We start from the raw sequence: 18,206 nt of genomic DNA on the forward strand, positions 1-18,206 counted from the left end.
ATAAATTATAATTAAGGTCTTTGCACCCAGGCACACCTAGAGTATGGATTTTGAAGCTGCCGATTCATTTTGACTTTTGTAAGCACGCATGGCATGGCACTGACACACATGCACAGTAATGTTTAGTTTCCATTGGCCAATTAGTTGTTCCCCTAAGCTACTGTAACATTAATTTCCCTTGTGCCCTACAGCATAATACTTTGTAAACTGAGGGTAGATCGCCACTTATTGTGTGAGTCATATATGTTGCTGAATTCCAAATTTGTGCATTGCAAAGCTATGCAAGCATTCGCACCTCAGATTAGCGTGGTTAAGGATACGTACGGTGCAGAAGAAGTTTAACATACATACATTTGAACATAGTACTGTACCACTATGAAAAAGGCTTTACCCTTTATGGCAAAATACAGGTGTTAAGATATTAAAACTACCAAATAGACACATATTACAAGGCATCAAATCTGTGGTAAAGCATGCAAATATATATGCTTCAATAATGTATATATTTGTCCTTGAAACTGATTGTTTCAATGCCTACACCAGAGACAGCCTCCTTTATGGCTTTGTCTCATTGGAGTTGTAGAGCAAAGGCCGTCAAAAGGTGAACAGCACAAGGATGATGCAAACGCCGAAGCATTAATAGCGCGGACTGAGCAGTTATATCTATGAAAGAGTAAAGATTTTTTTAAACATCTTAATACTGTCAAAAGCGTCCCATATATATAGCACCATCACTTAGATCCAGCAACTATTTGATTAACACAATTCCATCAATTCTACTACGAATAGAGTATAATCCTATGGAAAAACCTCCTGCAGTCACACGGCCGGAATGCCAGTTAATACAACAGATGGAAACAGCAATAATGGAAACCACAAAACAGTTATAACATAATTATTGAGCATATAAAACCAACTAAGATCACATATGGGTGCATCGTGTGATCACTGATGTTTCACTAAAGATAAACCTGGGTTCTGGGAATTCGGCCACCTTATAGCACTGTCACATGCAACAATGGTATGTGTCTTGGTCACGTCGATTTTTGTAATCTAATGAAACACGTCATCTTTTTATGAGGCTATATTAAACTTAATTGCAGTATGAGAATACACTTTCTTATAACAGTCTGCATTTTAAAATCATCAAAACGTTCAGTTGTGATATGCATCCATTCCCTCCTCTGCAGCAACTAATCTAATGTGTAATAGGGTGGAACTGTCCTCAGAACCGGATAGATGCTAATATGTTCCAATCTTTACTTCAATTTCGACACCCATATGGCTGAGCAAAAATTTAACACGTACCCACCTTAACATATAACGTAGTGCCCTACTTTACACGTTATTTGTGCTCAATAACAATTCCTGTTAATTTTCGTGAAGTGTGAACTGCACCTCAACGTTTTTAGGAAAAATATATTGGTATATATAATATTTAGCAGCAATTGCAGGGTACATGCCACATAACGAAAGCAATTAATCAATGTATTCACCTTGTCAGGGAAGATAACCTAAAATGAGAATGCTCTGTTGGACGTATGGGTATACAATAATGTATTAAGTACACATTGGCACACTCTTTGTAGTTTAATTGTGAAAGGCTCATAAAGATCAAGGATTGAGACGTAGCTTCAAATATCAACACATTAATCAACTCAATCTGTTAAAATTTCATCAGCTTTATAAATTATACTAATCAGACACCAGTCAAAATTATGGGCTCGTTGCAAAAGTATCTTTAATCGCATATAGGCTTTTGTTTAACGAACAATTAGCATGCCCTAAAATCGGTTTATTGCAGTGAGGATATACGGAAATATATTTTATTTAGTTTAATTAAAGCGAATAATTAAAGCATTAGTTTTAAAGCTGATTTAACACTGGCTGCTCACTGTGTTATGAAGGGAATGTGTGGCATTTTAAGACATTGAGAACAACATTTTTCAGGATTTTATTTGAACCTTTTACAGGTCAAAAGAGAATCAGTTTGCCATTTTGGCTTTCGCGACCAATATCATCCATAATACAGTTTTTTTGGCTAGATCGTGTAAATTTGTGTCGTTAAAGCCGTCACCACCTGCCACAGCCAATTAGTAAGTTTCGACACATAAACAGAACATGCCAATTAATTACTAGTGTAATGACAGGGTGACACCTGCTGGCCTGTAAGGGTAATTACGGTTATAGCTGCATTACATAATGCCTTATTATGAAGGGGCATATCTGGGGTAAGGGTCAAGGGCGGAGTCAGTCGAGAAGCTCCGAGAACCAGCCCGAAGGGTCTAGAAGGTTCTAGAAAGGGGGCATGGCGAGAGGTGGAGCTTGGCCCCTACAGGCAGATATAAGGAGCACCGAACCAGAGCTTCGGGGCTGTAAGTGTGGGGTCTGGGTCCTGGTTGCGTCGCTGCCGCTGTCATCTCTTCATCTTCGACCACGTGGCTGTTCTTCTGCAAGACCAGCTCCATCGCCGCCGTTACGCTCGTCAACCAGCCAGCGTAGCGCAGGAATGGAGATGGGCTGTGTGTTTGCACAGCCTAGGTGTAGCCTCTTTACGAAGTGTATCGACCTGTGTGTTCTTAATAAATAAGAAGCCTTCTACTAGACGTGTGTTGGAAGTTGCTCACTACACTAGTACAGCACACCGGTGTGTTGGAGAGCAAATCTACAACATTTACAATTGAGTACGATGTTTCACCAGTAATTACAACTCGCATCATCAGAGGGTTTTAGTGTGCCTGAAGCTGTTGCTTCAAAAAACGAGAATGTTACGTCTAGATTTTAAGCTTTCGTGACTGCAGGAATCCATACTTTTTGGTTCTTTCGGTAAAGTCACGTAGGTATAAAATAAAATAAATCACTAACCAAAGAGTATAGAATGTTATGTATTGTGGGTTTTAATAAGCTACAGTGTGATTTGAACCAACGTTAAATTAATAAGTCAGTGTGTAACTCTGTTTAGTGGAAGTTGTGTTTGCTCTGCGAGCCGTGTGCAGTGCCTCAAAACATTTTTATACTTACCACTTACTACATTTTAAGTAAAAAAGTTAAATTTTGAAGACATTGAGGCAACTGCAATACAGTGCTCAAGTTACTGTGTTTCAGATATTTGATGACAAAAATGCACGCTTTTATTTGAGAACCGCTGTCTTCTTCTATAATCGCTGATATTAGGCATAATTTCGCATGGGTATAGAGGGACATGTAAGCCTGGCAGAGGACCCCAACTGTACACTGATTATATTTCTCATTTTGAAATGTAATTCAAGGGAAGTTGCAAGACAAAAAAAGTCGACATAATGTTTTTGAATGAGTAAATACAACAACGTAATGCTCTCTCCGAAATCCAGTGAATAGACCACAAGCCCAAAAAACTGTAATACAGTAAATTATTTCGAATATATGATTGCATTTTTTGGCTTGCTAGATAATTTTTGGATCGGGACGACACCAATGATAACCTTATTGATCTTATTCAACGAATTAATCTACCTTAAAACTTCTCAATCCATGACACTACTCCCACTCTGCGTTTGGCCGTTGACGCTCCCTATGGGAGTCATCACTGCAACTTGAACATTGCAACCTGGACATTCACTCAAATCTGTCCCCCCCCCCCCCCCCCCGATATCTGGAGAGACCATTACTGGCCTGTATTCATCCAAAAGGTCCTCTTAAACAAATATGCCAATTCTCTAACTCCCATCCATCAGCTCAGAAGTGCCTTCATATTCCTACCAAAAAAAATGTATTTGCTAAAACTTTGTTTGGTAACAAAATATTTCCGAGTGTACTCTACGTTTCTGGAATACCATTGCTGCTCATCTTCAGCTTTGTCCCCCTCTCTTCACTCCCCCCTCTTTAGTTTCCTATTAGACCAAAACAGAGCTTACGTGCACATGTACCTAACTTTCTAATGGCACCTCTTCCTCTCGTGTTATATTTGCACGGTGTTTTTGTAATTGCGTTGTGTTTCATTCATGCCCGTTCAATACCTTATTTGTCAGTTGTGAAATATTACTTCTCCCCAAAATTGATGTTTCAGTCTTTGTTTTGTTGTTGCTGTGCTCACTCACCACGGATTTCCCTTGCAGAGTAGCCGGGGAAATGGCTGAATGAGACCATCCGTGTAACAAATCAAATACACTAAAACGCAATGTGATCTTGAACATTTAGTCTCAATAAGATGGGATGCTTTGTTAAGGCCCTTAGCATTCCTACCGGGCGGCAGTAGAATTTTAACTGTCAAGTTCTTGCAAAGTAACCGGTAAGTGTGCTCACTATCAAGCTATCCAGCTGCACCATGCATATATAGTCGTGCTACATTCAATAAAAAAGGAAACATTAAAAAAATTGGTATGACTATATTCTTATTTCTAAATATGTTAAATATAAATAAATAACATCTGGTAATGCGTTCTTCTGACCACCTACATCAGAAAGGTTAAACATTCATTTGCGACTTTAGTGAAGACTCATGCAGCCAGAAGCGTGTAGGCAGGCGGTATAAATATAGAGAGGTTATTACATTCTTAACGGGATTAGCAAACAGCATGTAAATGGGCTCCTGTCAATATCTGATATGACGCTAGCTGGCACTTACAGTGCTTTTTAAATAAACGCCACCCCGCATTAATGAAGAAACCCACACGAAAGAAGAAAAAATATATAATGTAGAATAATAGTATAACATGCATTGTAGATTGTGCTCCTGGGGGTATTTGGGAATAGTTGAAAATGTTTTATTTTCCATCTCCAATTTCATTTTTTACGTGTGGTAAAATAATCCAAATGTAGTGTTTAGTTGCATTTGAAATAGCGTTATGAATTATACATGTGAAAAAGCAAATGCAATTAATTATACTCATTTAGTCTAATCCAGCTATGATGATCTCACAATTGTTAATATGCTATGCATCGTGTGCTGAGGTAGGGAGAAGAGAATGTTCCTGATTTCACAGTGAAAATCAAACATTCCAAAGCCATTGACATATAAGGCAAACGTAGATTGCAAGACTATGGTAATAAAATACAAATCAGAAGAGGAGTTGTGCAGGAAGATATACCCTCTCCAAGATTTATTTTACAGGAATATTAAAAGATAACTGGCAAATATTTGTTTGGAGAAATAAAGGCTTAAAAGTAGACATAAGTTTTGCGCAGCCTATATTCTGATTCAAAATATAATTTTGGGTTAGGCCAAGTAATGATCTGACCAAATCTGTGTTGTTATGAACCCTCCCCCACCTGGCAGAGCTAAAACAATTTAATTGTCATGTGTTCAGGCGTTCAATGTGTCACTTGTTTCAGCTCACCAGTAAGTTGAAGAATAATCCTCACAACCAAATATAGAAATTATATGTGTCTAGTTTGAAACTACATGAAACTTTACCAGGACAAGATCCAAGAAGTCTGAAGAGTAATTCGGGAACTCAGAATGGATTCTGACTTCTTGGATTGTTATTCTGACTAATATTAGTCAATTATGTATTAAATTACTTTGAACAAATACAGTGTTTTCAGCAGGTGATGTGTTTTTTTTACAGATACCTTTATTCATCTATTGATGTGTGCATTTTATTAAATTATATATATAACGTCTAAGTTGTTACGTATGTGCCCCGACATTCAGCATATTACGGCAATTAGGAGTTAAACTTCAGCATACCAATTTTCCAAGTAATAATTGGTGCAGCTTATTTCTGATAAGAATGGTACATTTTCTATATCACTTGGTTTTAATGAAAATGGAATTTAAAAGGTTGCATTATCACAATAATCTATTTCAGGTACATTCACTAATGTGTGCGTTGTACGTGATATGAAATTGCCAAATGTATGCATTCAGCAATGATGCCAAATCCATTTTTGCAATCACCATTTCTTTCTGCTTGAAATCAAATTGAATAAGCAAGCACATTACATACTTTGCAGAGTTAATAAATTAACCTAGCATTGTGATCATGTGCAGAAATTGGGATGGTAGACGGTCTATCTCTCGATGTTCTGTAACTATGTACAATCAAATATTATATGGGTCTTTCGGTAAAGCCACGTAGATAGATCAAACAATAAAAAATAAAAAGAATAACAATATCACGACGTTTCGATTGCCAGACAAGCAATCGTTATCAGGTGAGAAATATCGCAGGATATCTGCTAAGAATATATGGTGGGAGTGCTGCTAAGGTAAGGAGTTATAAAGGTTTGGGACGGGTGTCGCCCAAGGGTCAGTGGGAGGTGCTAGAGATTAAATTTGCATGTAAATATAAGATCGGGTAAATCTTGACAAACGAAGCTGTGGGGATGGCCATTGTATTGTGAGAGATTAGCGTGTCATTGTAAGAGATTTGCATGTAAATGTAAGCTCGGAGAGAGCTCGGCAAGAGCATAGCCACATGGAGGTGGACAAGGATGGTAAGCCGCCATTTAATAATATAGCTAACGGTGGCTGTGTTAGTGAATGTAACTCAGAGAGTCGAAAATAACTGCTAACATAGGTAGGTAGGGAGGGAACATCACAGCCTGTTATGACCTAAACTGGTTAATAACGTTCTTCCAAAGATTGCTCAGATTGTACCCATCTTCTCAGTTGAAATTGTGTCTGTGTTTATATATCTGGATGGCTTCATGAACGAATCTTTGCTGATAGCCAGTGGGCTTGCAGAGTACCCTCGTCTTGGCAAAATCAATTTAATGTGTGCCCACAGCGTTAAAACAATGATCAGCCACGGCTGAGGTATTGGTCCTACCGTCTTTCACATCTTCCTTGTGTTCACAAACACGGTCCGAGACATGTCGCTTAGTTTCCCCAATGTAACTACTGCCGCAGAAACAGCTTAGTTTGTAGACGCCGGGGTATTGCATGTCAGGGATCACATCCTTCACAGATGGGATCAAATCACGAATTTTATGTACTGTGTTGAATCGTACCTGGATCTTGTATTTGCTCATTATTTTGAGTCATTTCCTATATTCAATATTGTTTTCCTTAATAATAATAGCAAACATCATGCCAATTATATAACCAAGGCACACATTTCTTTTACAGGAAGGATCGGCATTCGAATGTTTGGTTATTTCCACAAATAAGTGTTTGAAAACACCAAACCAAAGAACTTGGAGAAACACAAAGTGTAACACTAAGCACTGCCACTGGTTACCTCTCAGTGTATTTTTGGCCCCTAATAAACACGTAAAATCTGATTCCTGATCAAAAGGAATGTTCTAAGCCGCTATAGCAAGTTAATTCAGCTTTTGTATAATTGTTCTCGACCTCAATGTATTTTGTGGTTCGCCCCACTCTCAATGCACTATCCGTTACTATGATAGGTGATGCATTGTATACATTGGTGATCAGCACTATTCAATTGGCTCTCTGAGGCATTTCTATCTTGTTATTACAGTTAGTCTAAAACGAGCTACGTGTTGTTAAATATATTTTAGTTTCCTGTAATGAACTTTCACTCAGTGTACCTCATTCTTCTCTGCTGCCCCTGTCATCTGGAACATCCTACCCCATCATCGCTGCTATCGACTACACTCTGTTCCTGTTCAAGTCCAGGATGGAGACTTTATATTGTTCCTCTGCATATAACGTACTGCTTCTATAAATTAAATATGCCTCCTGCTTTTGCACAGCGTCTTGAGATGCAACCACATTTAAACACTAGGAAATGTGTATAACCTGCATGCTATTGAAAATGCTAAATAATACTTTTTGGAGTAGGTTACTACACAAGCAAATATAGCATTACAGAAAATAAAGCGTTCAGTACAATTGTATATACACCGTTCCTCTCACATTTTTACAAAGTTTTTCCTGTCCTATGACAGACATTTCTAATGTCAGTTTTTTTCTTCATAATCATCTTCTTTAAATACTAGTACCAGAATACCCTTGATCCTCAATTTTGTGTTTGGGCTTCGACTTGTTGGGTATTTTTTTTTCCTTCAATTGGCCCGCCATAATTACAGAGCCAAGTTCCACAGAACTTGTAGTTATCATCACTTTCCCCTAGGAAGCCACCTTGTGCAATAACATTGCTCAATTACCTTTGTGCAATTCTTTCAGTAGAGCCTCATTTAGTTCCGTTATCATTCCAAAACATGTCGAGTATCATTCTCAAACAAGTCTGTTTGAACGAGTACATTCCACTTGAGTCTACCTTTGTCACCCACTCATTGTTCACACTTGGCAGCCACACGTAAAAATACGCAAAACTGCCACTTTCATCTCAATGTGACTATTCACGCATCATTCTTTATAAGTATTGTCTATCTTTGGCATGTGATTTTATAATATTGCCATCCGTTTATTGATGATTCGAAAGCTGTCAGTATTTTCATTCCTGGTTTTTGGCAGAGAAAATTAAACGACTCTATTTTATTTTAACTGATATAGCCTTTTTTGCTATGAGCTCTGTTTCAAAAGTGACCTGGCCACACATAATAGATCTATTTCAGAAGCGACCTGGCCATATCTAATATGTAAGAATTTATAGTCGGAGCCAAATAATCTAAGCACATGTTTCTAAGAGTGGAAGGAAAAATCGGAGGACCCGGAGAAAAAAATCCACTCAGCCATGGGGAGAGAGAACACGCACCCTTTGCATATGTATGCATTTTGAAGTTCTTTCACACCGTATGTAGCCAAGCGCACTATTTCTATGTGTGGGAAATATATAGACATTGTTCGGATCGTAATGATCACTGCAACACCTAGAAAGCACTTACATTCAAGTGAAAATACATGTCGCAGAAATATTCTAGTGCAAATGACGAGACCTCGTACTATCCTGTATATTCAAGTTGTGGTTTGAGTTGTTGGCACATGTGATATGCCATGTCAAGATAGATTTGATCACTACGATGCCAATTTAGTAACTTTTAAAATACACGATAATAAAGTGTTACTCATTGCAATTTGAACTGTACAGGGTCTACATAGGGCTGTGCTTAAACTCAAAGAAATTTAACTAAAATCTCAAAACTGGACTCTTGTCATTTTGCCTTTATTATCGTGTTAAATTGGCATAATAATATGCTCTGTTGACAATCAATGCATGCTACATTGTGAGGAAAATATCTACGTAACACGATTGTCATGAAAAAAAATTGTTACCAGGCATAGATATGTCAGGTTTAGTCATTGTCTATATTCAATATATATTTCCTTAATAATAGTAAAAAAATCATGCCAATTATATAACCAAGACACGCATTTCATTTTCCGTTAGGACCCGCATTCGGATGTTTGATTATTTCTACAAACAATTGTTTGAAAACACCAAACCAAATTACTCGGAGAAACACAACGTGTAACACTCAGCACTGCCACCTACTGGTTACCTTTCAGTGTCTTTTTGGACCCCTATTAACACGTAAAATCTGATTCCTGATCAAAAGGAATATTTAAGCCCCTATACCAGGTAAATCCAGCTTTTGTATATTTTTTGTCTTCCTCGACGTTTATTTTGTGGTTCGCTTAACTCTCAATGCAACACCCGTTACTATGCTAGTTAATGCATTTTATAAAGTGGTGATCAACATTGTTAATTTGGCTCTGATGTATTTATTATGCATTTTTCTATTAGAGTTAGCCTACAATGAGCTACGAGTTGTTAAATATATTGGGGTTTCCTGTAATTAGCTTTGATATCTCTTTGACTCTGTTAAAGTGCAACTTGAATCGCATATGCCCCTTTGACTGCTTCCTGTGTTGAACATGTGGAGGACAGAGACTTATCTGACACTATAGAGCAGGGGTCGGGAACCTTTTTGACTGGGAGAGCCATAAAAGCCAAATATTTCTAAATATATTTCATTGAGAGCCATATAGTAATTTTTAACGTATAATAAATTAAATATGTCTTACTTTTAATGCGACTTCTGGTGCTGCGTGGTTTTGCTGATGGCCTTGTAGTCTGGTTCATACGTTGGTGACGTTGAGCTTCGTGCAGGCGTGACCCGTGAAATTTATCTTCAAAACTAATTTCTGTTTACTTTAAAACGACACGGTATTATTAAGCAATATCACAAGTATTTTAAAATCAGTTCCAAACTGATTTTTTTTTCAACTCAAAATTGTCTGGGAGCCATATGCCGTCACTGGAAGAGCCATATATGGCTCGCGAGCCATAGGTTCCCGACCGCTGCTATAGAGTGTATTAATCAGAATCAAGTCAATTGTGTTCCTTTTTCGACTTCTAGTTATTTTTGTAGAATCCTTTTTTTGTGTTCTGGCTGCTAACAAAAACAGGCCTTCATCACGTTCATTCCTCATTCAAATGCCACACTTATCAATCATCACTGTAAGAGTAAACAATTAACAAAGTAACCATTAGTTAATCAATCGATGGTTTAATTAATGCATTATTTAATAAATTGTTAACCACCACAACAGTAATGTACAGTTATGTGATTGTAAACATAACGATAACCAAGCAAAATATCTGTAAGTTAACCCAAAATTCCATTGACTGCGAATGTAGAGTGAGATAATTAATTCAGCCGTTTATGGTGATTCGCAGCTTATTATCTTCATTAAATATGATAACTACCAGGTGAATTGGTAGCTGTGACCACTTTATACCATGCCCATATTCTGCCTAAGCATGAATAAGAATCCTCTCCCCCCCCCCCCTGCAAAACTCTACAAATATGTTACAATCACAATTCGTGCACACAAGATTGCAATATTATCCTTGAAAGAACGTTCGCTTGGTTTTCTTCTGCAAGGGTTCATGTGGGTTCCATTTCTGGCCACGTGACGACAATCTTTGTGTCTGGAAGTGAAATATTATACTTACGGTGATGACTTTGGTTCAAAGGTCAAATATTAAGCATTAAAAGTAGAGTAAGAATTAGGATAAGAATTGGACACTAGTGACAAGGCGTCTGCTTTACCCTTAATAAGCCAATCTCTTTTCGTGCACCCCCACATTTCTCTCCAGTCCAGTCAGTCCTACTTAAGATTTAAAATATAACTTGTGGAAATATTTTAATTGATCCTTATTAATGGCACTGTTAACGTAAAATTTATGAAGCAATATCATCACCATCTATCCACTGTTGAATGAAAGCCTCCGATTATACAACCCATCTTGCTTCTGAGCATGAACTGATTTCGTCCATTTATCTAGTTATTAAGTTTTCCGAAAGGACTCTAATCTGATGTCACTTTCCTGTTTGATTGTTTTGATCCTGGTCTGCCTTTAAGCATCAGATATGCATTCTCTGTTGTATTTTTATTGTATTCCTCCCAAAAAATGACATGTCAAAATTTAAAACAATAATATCCAGTATTCATACAAATATTCTCTTCGATTTGGTTATGCCATTCACTTACTATTTTAGATATGTATAGTGTGATGGGTACCATCGGCATAATATGTTTAAAATAAAAAAATTGAAGTCCACGTATACAGTACATTAATATTGAAGTACAGTATACAGGTTGTATGTCGTTATCTTTATAATATTAATATAGTATAATTCTCACCTCTATTAACTTTAAACACTAATTCACAATTGTTATCTTACATGTATGGCACAATTCTGCGCTAAATATGAGTCGGCCTGCCTTTAATTTTTGCAATTAAAGATCATTAATATGTCTTAAATATGCCTGGTTAAGGAATGATTTTAAAAAATGTGTGAATGGTTGAAATTAATTTTAACTCCCGTGACAATGAAATTGCTCATTTATGTAACGTATAAATGAACCCAATTATACACTGTGTAACACATTTTTTTGTTCCTGGGTAGTAAGTGTTATTTCCTAATTGCTTATGCCTCAGAAGTACAGAAAATTTATGTTTTTCCCACAAACTTTGCTTTTGTGAACAGGACAGTGATATTTTGAAATGTACCTATTTTCAATGAGAAAACGGGCAAATTTGTGTCTTTTCGTTCACATAAAGTCAGAAAAAAAACATATGAATCAAAATTAACACGTATTTATACTAAAGTAATACAAAAATGACTACAACAGATTTAGAAGTGAGTAGATGGAAACGTCACAGCCAGTTATGACTTAAACTGGTTGATGACGTCCTTCCAACGATAACCGTGTTTGTGAGCATAAGGCAGATTTGAAACACGGGAGGACCAACACTTCAGCCGTGGCTGATCATTGTTTAATGCAGTTGGCTCACACGAAATTGATTTCTCTGAGCCGAAGGTACTTTGCAAGCCCACAGGCTATCAACAAAGTTTCGTTCATGAGGCCATCCATACAGTGATAGAAAAAAGTATTTGATCCCCTGCTGATTTTGTACGTTTGCCCACTGACAAAGAAATGATCAGTCTATAATTTTAATGGTAGGTTTATTTGAACAGTGAGAGACAGAATAACAACAACAAAAATCCAGAAAAACGCATGTCAAAAATGTTATAAATTGATTTGCATTTTAATGAGGGAAATACGTATTTGACCCCCTCTCAATCAGAAAGATTTCTGGCTCCCAGGTGTCTTTTATACAGGTAACGAGCTGAGATTAGGAGCACACTCTTAAAGGGAGTGCTCCTAATCTCAGCTTGTTACCTGTATAAAAGACACCTGTTCACAGAAGCAATCAATCAATCAGATTCCAAACTCTCCACCATGGCCAAGACCAAATAGCTCTCCAAGGATGTCAGGGACAATATTGTAGACCTACACAAGGCTGGAATGGGCTACAAGACCATCGCCAAGCAGCTTGGTGAGAAGGTGACAACAGTTGGTGCGATTATTCGCAAATGGAAGAAACACAAAATAACTGTTAATCTCCCTCGACTTGGGGCTCCATGCAAGATCTCACCTCGTGGAGTTGCAATGATCATGAGAACGGTGAGGAATCAGCCCAGAACTACACGGGAGGATCTTGTCAATGATCTCAAGGCAGCTGGGACCATAGTCACCAAGAAAACAGTTGGTAACACACTACACCGTGAAGGACTGAAATCCTTCAGCGCTCGCAAGGTCCCCCTGCTCAAGAAAGCACATATACATGCCCGTCTGAAGTTTGCCAATGAACATCTGAATGATTCAGAGGACAACTGGGTGAAAGTGTTGTGGTCAGATGAGACCAAAATAGAGCTCTTTGGCATCAACTCAACTCGTCATGTTTGGCTGAGGAGGAATGCTGCCTATGACCCCAAGAACACCATCCCCACCGTCAAACATGGAGGTGGAAACATTATGCTTTGGGGGTGTTTTTCTGCTAAGGGGACAGGACAACTTCACCGTATCAAAGGGACGATGGACGGGGCCATGTACCGTCAAATCTTGGGTGAGAACCTCCTTCCCTCAGCCAGGGCATTTAAAATGGGTCATGGATGGGTATTCCAGCATGACAATGACCCAAAACACACGGCCAAGGCAACAAATGAGTGGCTCAAGAAGAAGCACATTAAGGTCCTGGAGTGGCCTAGCCAGTCTCCAGACCTTAATCCCATAGAAAATCTGTGGAGGGAGCTGAAGGTTCGAGTTGCCAAACGTCAGCCTCGAAACCTTAATGACTTGGAGAAAATCTGCAAAGAGGAGTGGGACAAATCCCTCCTGAGATGTGTGCAAACCTGGTGGCCAACTTCAAGAAACGTCTGACCTCTGTAATTGCCAACAAGGGTTTTGCCACCAAGTACTAAGTCATGTTTTGCAGAGGGGTCAAATACTTATTTCCCTGATTAAAATGCAAATCAATTTATAACATTTTTGACATGCGTTTTTCTGGATTTTGTTGTTGTTGTTCTGTCTCTCACTGTTCAAATAAACCTACCATTAAAATTATAGACTGATCATTTCTTTGTCAGTGGGCAAACGTACAAAATCAGCAGGAGATCAAATACTTTTTTCCCTCACTGTATATGCAGACACAGACACAATTTCAACTGAGAGGATGGGTAAAAACTCAGAAATAATTACAAGGACATCATCAACCAGTTCAAGTCATAACCAGTTCAAGTCATAACTGGTTGTGATGTTTCCATTTTGGTACCTTCCGATGTTAGTTTTATTTTACTAAAGATGGGACAAGCAATTCCAGTCCCAGCGGTGTCGCCCCTGCATTGGGCATACTACAAGTTGGTAATTTCTCCACAGCTCATGCGTCTATACTTTTCTTGCTCTCTGATCTTGAGCCCTGTCCACTTCGTTCTGATACCAGAATTCTTGGGCTACGCCCATTTTAAACCTTTAGAACAGCTTGACTTTAGTGGCTTCCCCCCACCCCCTTTTTCCACCTGACGACGATCGCTCGTGTTGCGATCGAAACATCGTAGTTTTTTTCTTCTTGGTTCTTTCGGTAAAGTCACGTAGAAGGGAAGTAATAAAATAATAAAAATAAAACATAATAAAATAAAATAATTCTCACGACGTTTCGGCTACAACGCAAGCAGCCGTCTTCAGGTGAAGAATGAGACACTACCAAACTAGGAGCTTATATATAAGCAGCTTATATATAAGCTCCTAGTTTGGTAGTGTCTCATTGTGTCTCATTCTTCACCTGAAGACGGCTGCTTGCGTTGTAGCCGAAACGTCGTGAGAATTATTTTATTTTATTATGTTTTATTTTTATTATTTTATTACTTCCCTTCTACGTGACTTTACCGAAAGAACCAAGAAGATGAATCCCTGCAGTCACGAAAGCTTTAAATCGAAATCGTAGTTTTTTGTTTATTTTTTTTAACCTATCTACGTGACTTGACTGAAAGACCCAAATTATATGAATTCCTGCAGTCACGAAAGCTTCAAGAAGAGAGCCATGAAGTTTGCTATCCCAATAATTTGGCGGGAACCCACTGACCACTCAAGAAACTGCTATTTCTGCATGGTGGACCCTTCTCAACGTTGGACTGGCAAGAATGCACCTGCTATCACGTATCCGGACCTTCCTTCATCCATCACCCCAGTGCCACACTGCCATGAGCTCCCCGTACCCACTCCTCCTGAGAGAGAGCAGCCGTCTTTGAAGAGAGCAGCAAGTCAGAGAGCAAGGAAGACGTTGTAGATCCAGATGACAATTTCAGAGGTGGAGCTGAGGAGATAAACCCATACTACTCCAACCAAAAAGACCTCAATGACTTGATCAGAGATCTTGGTCTCAAAAAGTCCAATGCCGAGCTTTTGACGTCTAGGCTCAAGCAGGAGAACTTGTTGGATGAAGGTGTGCAAGTCGCAGCTCAGAGGAAGCGTCACCAACCTTTTTGCAGCTTCTTCACCCATCAAGATGGGCTTCTGCCACAATGTGACCAGTCTGTTCAAGGCAATCGGAATCGCCTGTAACCAGAATGAGTGGCGCCTCTTCATTGACAGCTCATCCAGGAGTCTCATGGGAACAAGTACCCGTCTCTTCCCCTATCTCACTCGGTTAAACCTCAGAGGATTACAACAGCATTAAAACCTTGCTGGATGCCTTGAAGTATGATGAGTACAGCTGGGAGGTCATCGGATAATTCAAAATGGTGGCATTCCTGATGGGTCTCCAAAGCGGTTTTACCAAGTTTCCCTGTTATCTTTGCCTTTGGGACAGCAGGGACACCAAGGCGCACTACCGCAGGCAGGACTGGCCACAGCTGACCGACTTCTCTGTGGTGAGCAACAACGTCAAGTGGGTGCCACTGGTGGACCCCAGGAAGGTGCTGATGAAACAATTTGTCAAAACTGTAGATAAGGAGGCAACAGCCTTCAAGTACCTTCAAGACTTCTTCCCTAAGCTGTCTGAGGCAAAAGTCAAAGCCAGTGTTTTCGTCAGATCACAGATAAAGAAGACCCTGGAGTGCAATGAATTCCCCAAGAAGCTCACTAGTAAGCAGAAAGTGGCTTGGAACAGCTTTGTCGGAGTGGTTCATGGCCTACTGGGCAATCACAGGGTCGATAACTATGTAGAGCTGGTTGAGACTCTGGTGAAGAACTATGGCACAATGGGCTGTAGGATGTCCCTCAAAGTCCATATCCTTGATGCTCATCTTGATAAATTCAAGGAGAACACGGGAGCGTACTCGGAGGATCAAGGTGAGTGCTTCCACCAGGATATACTGAACTTTGAACACCGCTACCAAGGACAGTATAACGAGAATATTATGGGAGACTAAATTTGGGGGCTGATTCGTGAAAGTGATTATCAGTATAATCGTAAATCTCAAAAAACTACTCACTTCTAAATCTTTTGTAGTCATCTTTTTTTATTACTTTAGTATAAATCCATGTTAATTTTGATTCATATGTTGTTGTTTTCTGACTTTATGTGAACAAAAAACACGAATTTGCCCGTTTTCTCATTGAAAATAGGTAAATTTCAAAATATCACTGTGCTGGTCACAAAAGCAAAGTTTGTGGGGAATAATAGCCATTTTCCCTACTTTTGAGGCATAATCAATTTGGAAATAACACTTACTGCCCAGGAACAAAAATTGTACTGTCTGGTTCTTTCGGTAAAGTCACGTAGATAGAAAAAAAGAAAACACAACGTTTCGGTTGCAACACAAGCGTCTGTCTTCAGGTGAGAAAAAATTATCTGCTGTTGTGGCTTTATATGGGCACGGGAGGAGAGAGGGAAGGGGGGAGTTTGGCTGTAGGAGTTCACAGGGGAGAGGGGGGAGGGTTTCTGGCGTGCAGGGACGGGAGGGGCTAGCACCGGGGGGAGAGGGTGGAGGGTTTGTGGCATGCATGGACAGGTGGGGCTAGATAAATTAGCAAGTAAATGGACTTGTAGTACAAGTAGTAATCGGACGCCGACAACCGGGTGGGTGAGTGAGGACGACGACAACCGGATGGGTGAGTGAAAATCATAGCAGTTAAAACTTGACGTGGTTTATCACATCCTTCCAATGATTGCTCAATTTGAATCCATCTTCTCGATTAAAGTTTTGTCTGTGTTTGTATATCTGGATGGCTTCATGAACAAATATCTGAAGGTGACCCGAGGGTTTGCTGAGCACCTTGGTCTCGAATAAAACAATGTCATGTGTGCCCATAGCATTGAAATAATGATCCGCCACCGCTGAGGAGTTGGTTCTGTCGTGTTTCAAATCTGCTTTGTGTTCGCGAAGCTGGTCTGAGACACGTCTCTTCGTTTCGCCAATGTAACTACTGCCGCAGACACAACTCAGCTTATAGACACCAGGACATTGCATATCCGGAATCGCATCCTTCACCGATGGGCTCAAATCACGGATTTTGTGTACTGTATTGAACGGAACTTGGATCTTGAGTTTGTTTAAGATTTTGGCAATCTTTTTGGTGACCCCTGCTATGTATGGTAAGGTGATTGTTTTGATTTGGTCCTCAGATGGTTCTCTACCCATGGTTGGAGATGCAGCTTTGCGGATTGTGCAGTCAGAATATCAATTCCTCCTGAGAGCCTGGCATAAGTGTTGAAGTTCACTGGCTAGGTGGTGCTGGTCGGAGATGCAACGGGCCCTATGGTGTAGTATTTTGATGAGGGAATTATTCTGGGCTGGATGGTGGTGGGAGTCGGATTGAACAAAAATTGTGTTACATAGATTATCTTCATTAACACCGTTGCCACTATTGATAGCATCATACTGATGATCATCCATTGTCTATCCACTGCTGGATGAAGTCCTGCCCATGTCATTGTCCGATTAGCACAAACGTTACCATTCTTCATGGTCCAGTGCTGTGACCGTCCATCTCAATCTTGCACATTATTTGATCTCATTTCCACAGTGGTTGTCCTGTTTGGATGGCATTCTCTCCTTTTGATGCCATTCAGTCACCAGCGTCATTCAACTGCCATCATGTATTTGGCGATGTATCTTGCCAAAACCCATTTACTTAAATAAATTGTAGGAAATGAAAACATATTCCATAATTACCTATTGCTATCATACTGTCCACCATGTGACCTCTGCCCCAGCAACTGAGACCTTCTGTTAAAGCCCCCAGTTATACTTCATTCAAAGCAGCTGATGTTTGGAATTTCCTCTCTGGATGTGGACACTTCTAATACCATCGAATACAGACTTAAAACCTTCCTATTCTCTTCTGCGCATTACTCTCCACGTGTAAAATATATTGATCAGCAGCGATTTTACCTTCCTCAAAAACCCTACTCTCCAAAACTATCCTATTTCGTATTCTAAAAATAATATATAAATGTATTCCCTAATCATCCCCACGATATAGTAAATGTGCATGTTCTGCTATTCTGCAACGCGTCTTGAGATGCAGTTGCGTTAATCTGCTTTATAAATTCAAATTG

Source organism: Lethenteron reissneri, chromosome 21 (genome assembly GCF_015708825.2).
Source record: "Lethenteron reissneri isolate LAM-NWPU_2019-01 chromosome 21, ASM1570882v1, whole genome shotgun sequence".
Lineage (NCBI taxonomy): Eukaryota > Metazoa > Chordata > Hyperoartia > Petromyzontiformes > Petromyzontidae > Lethenteron > Lethenteron reissneri.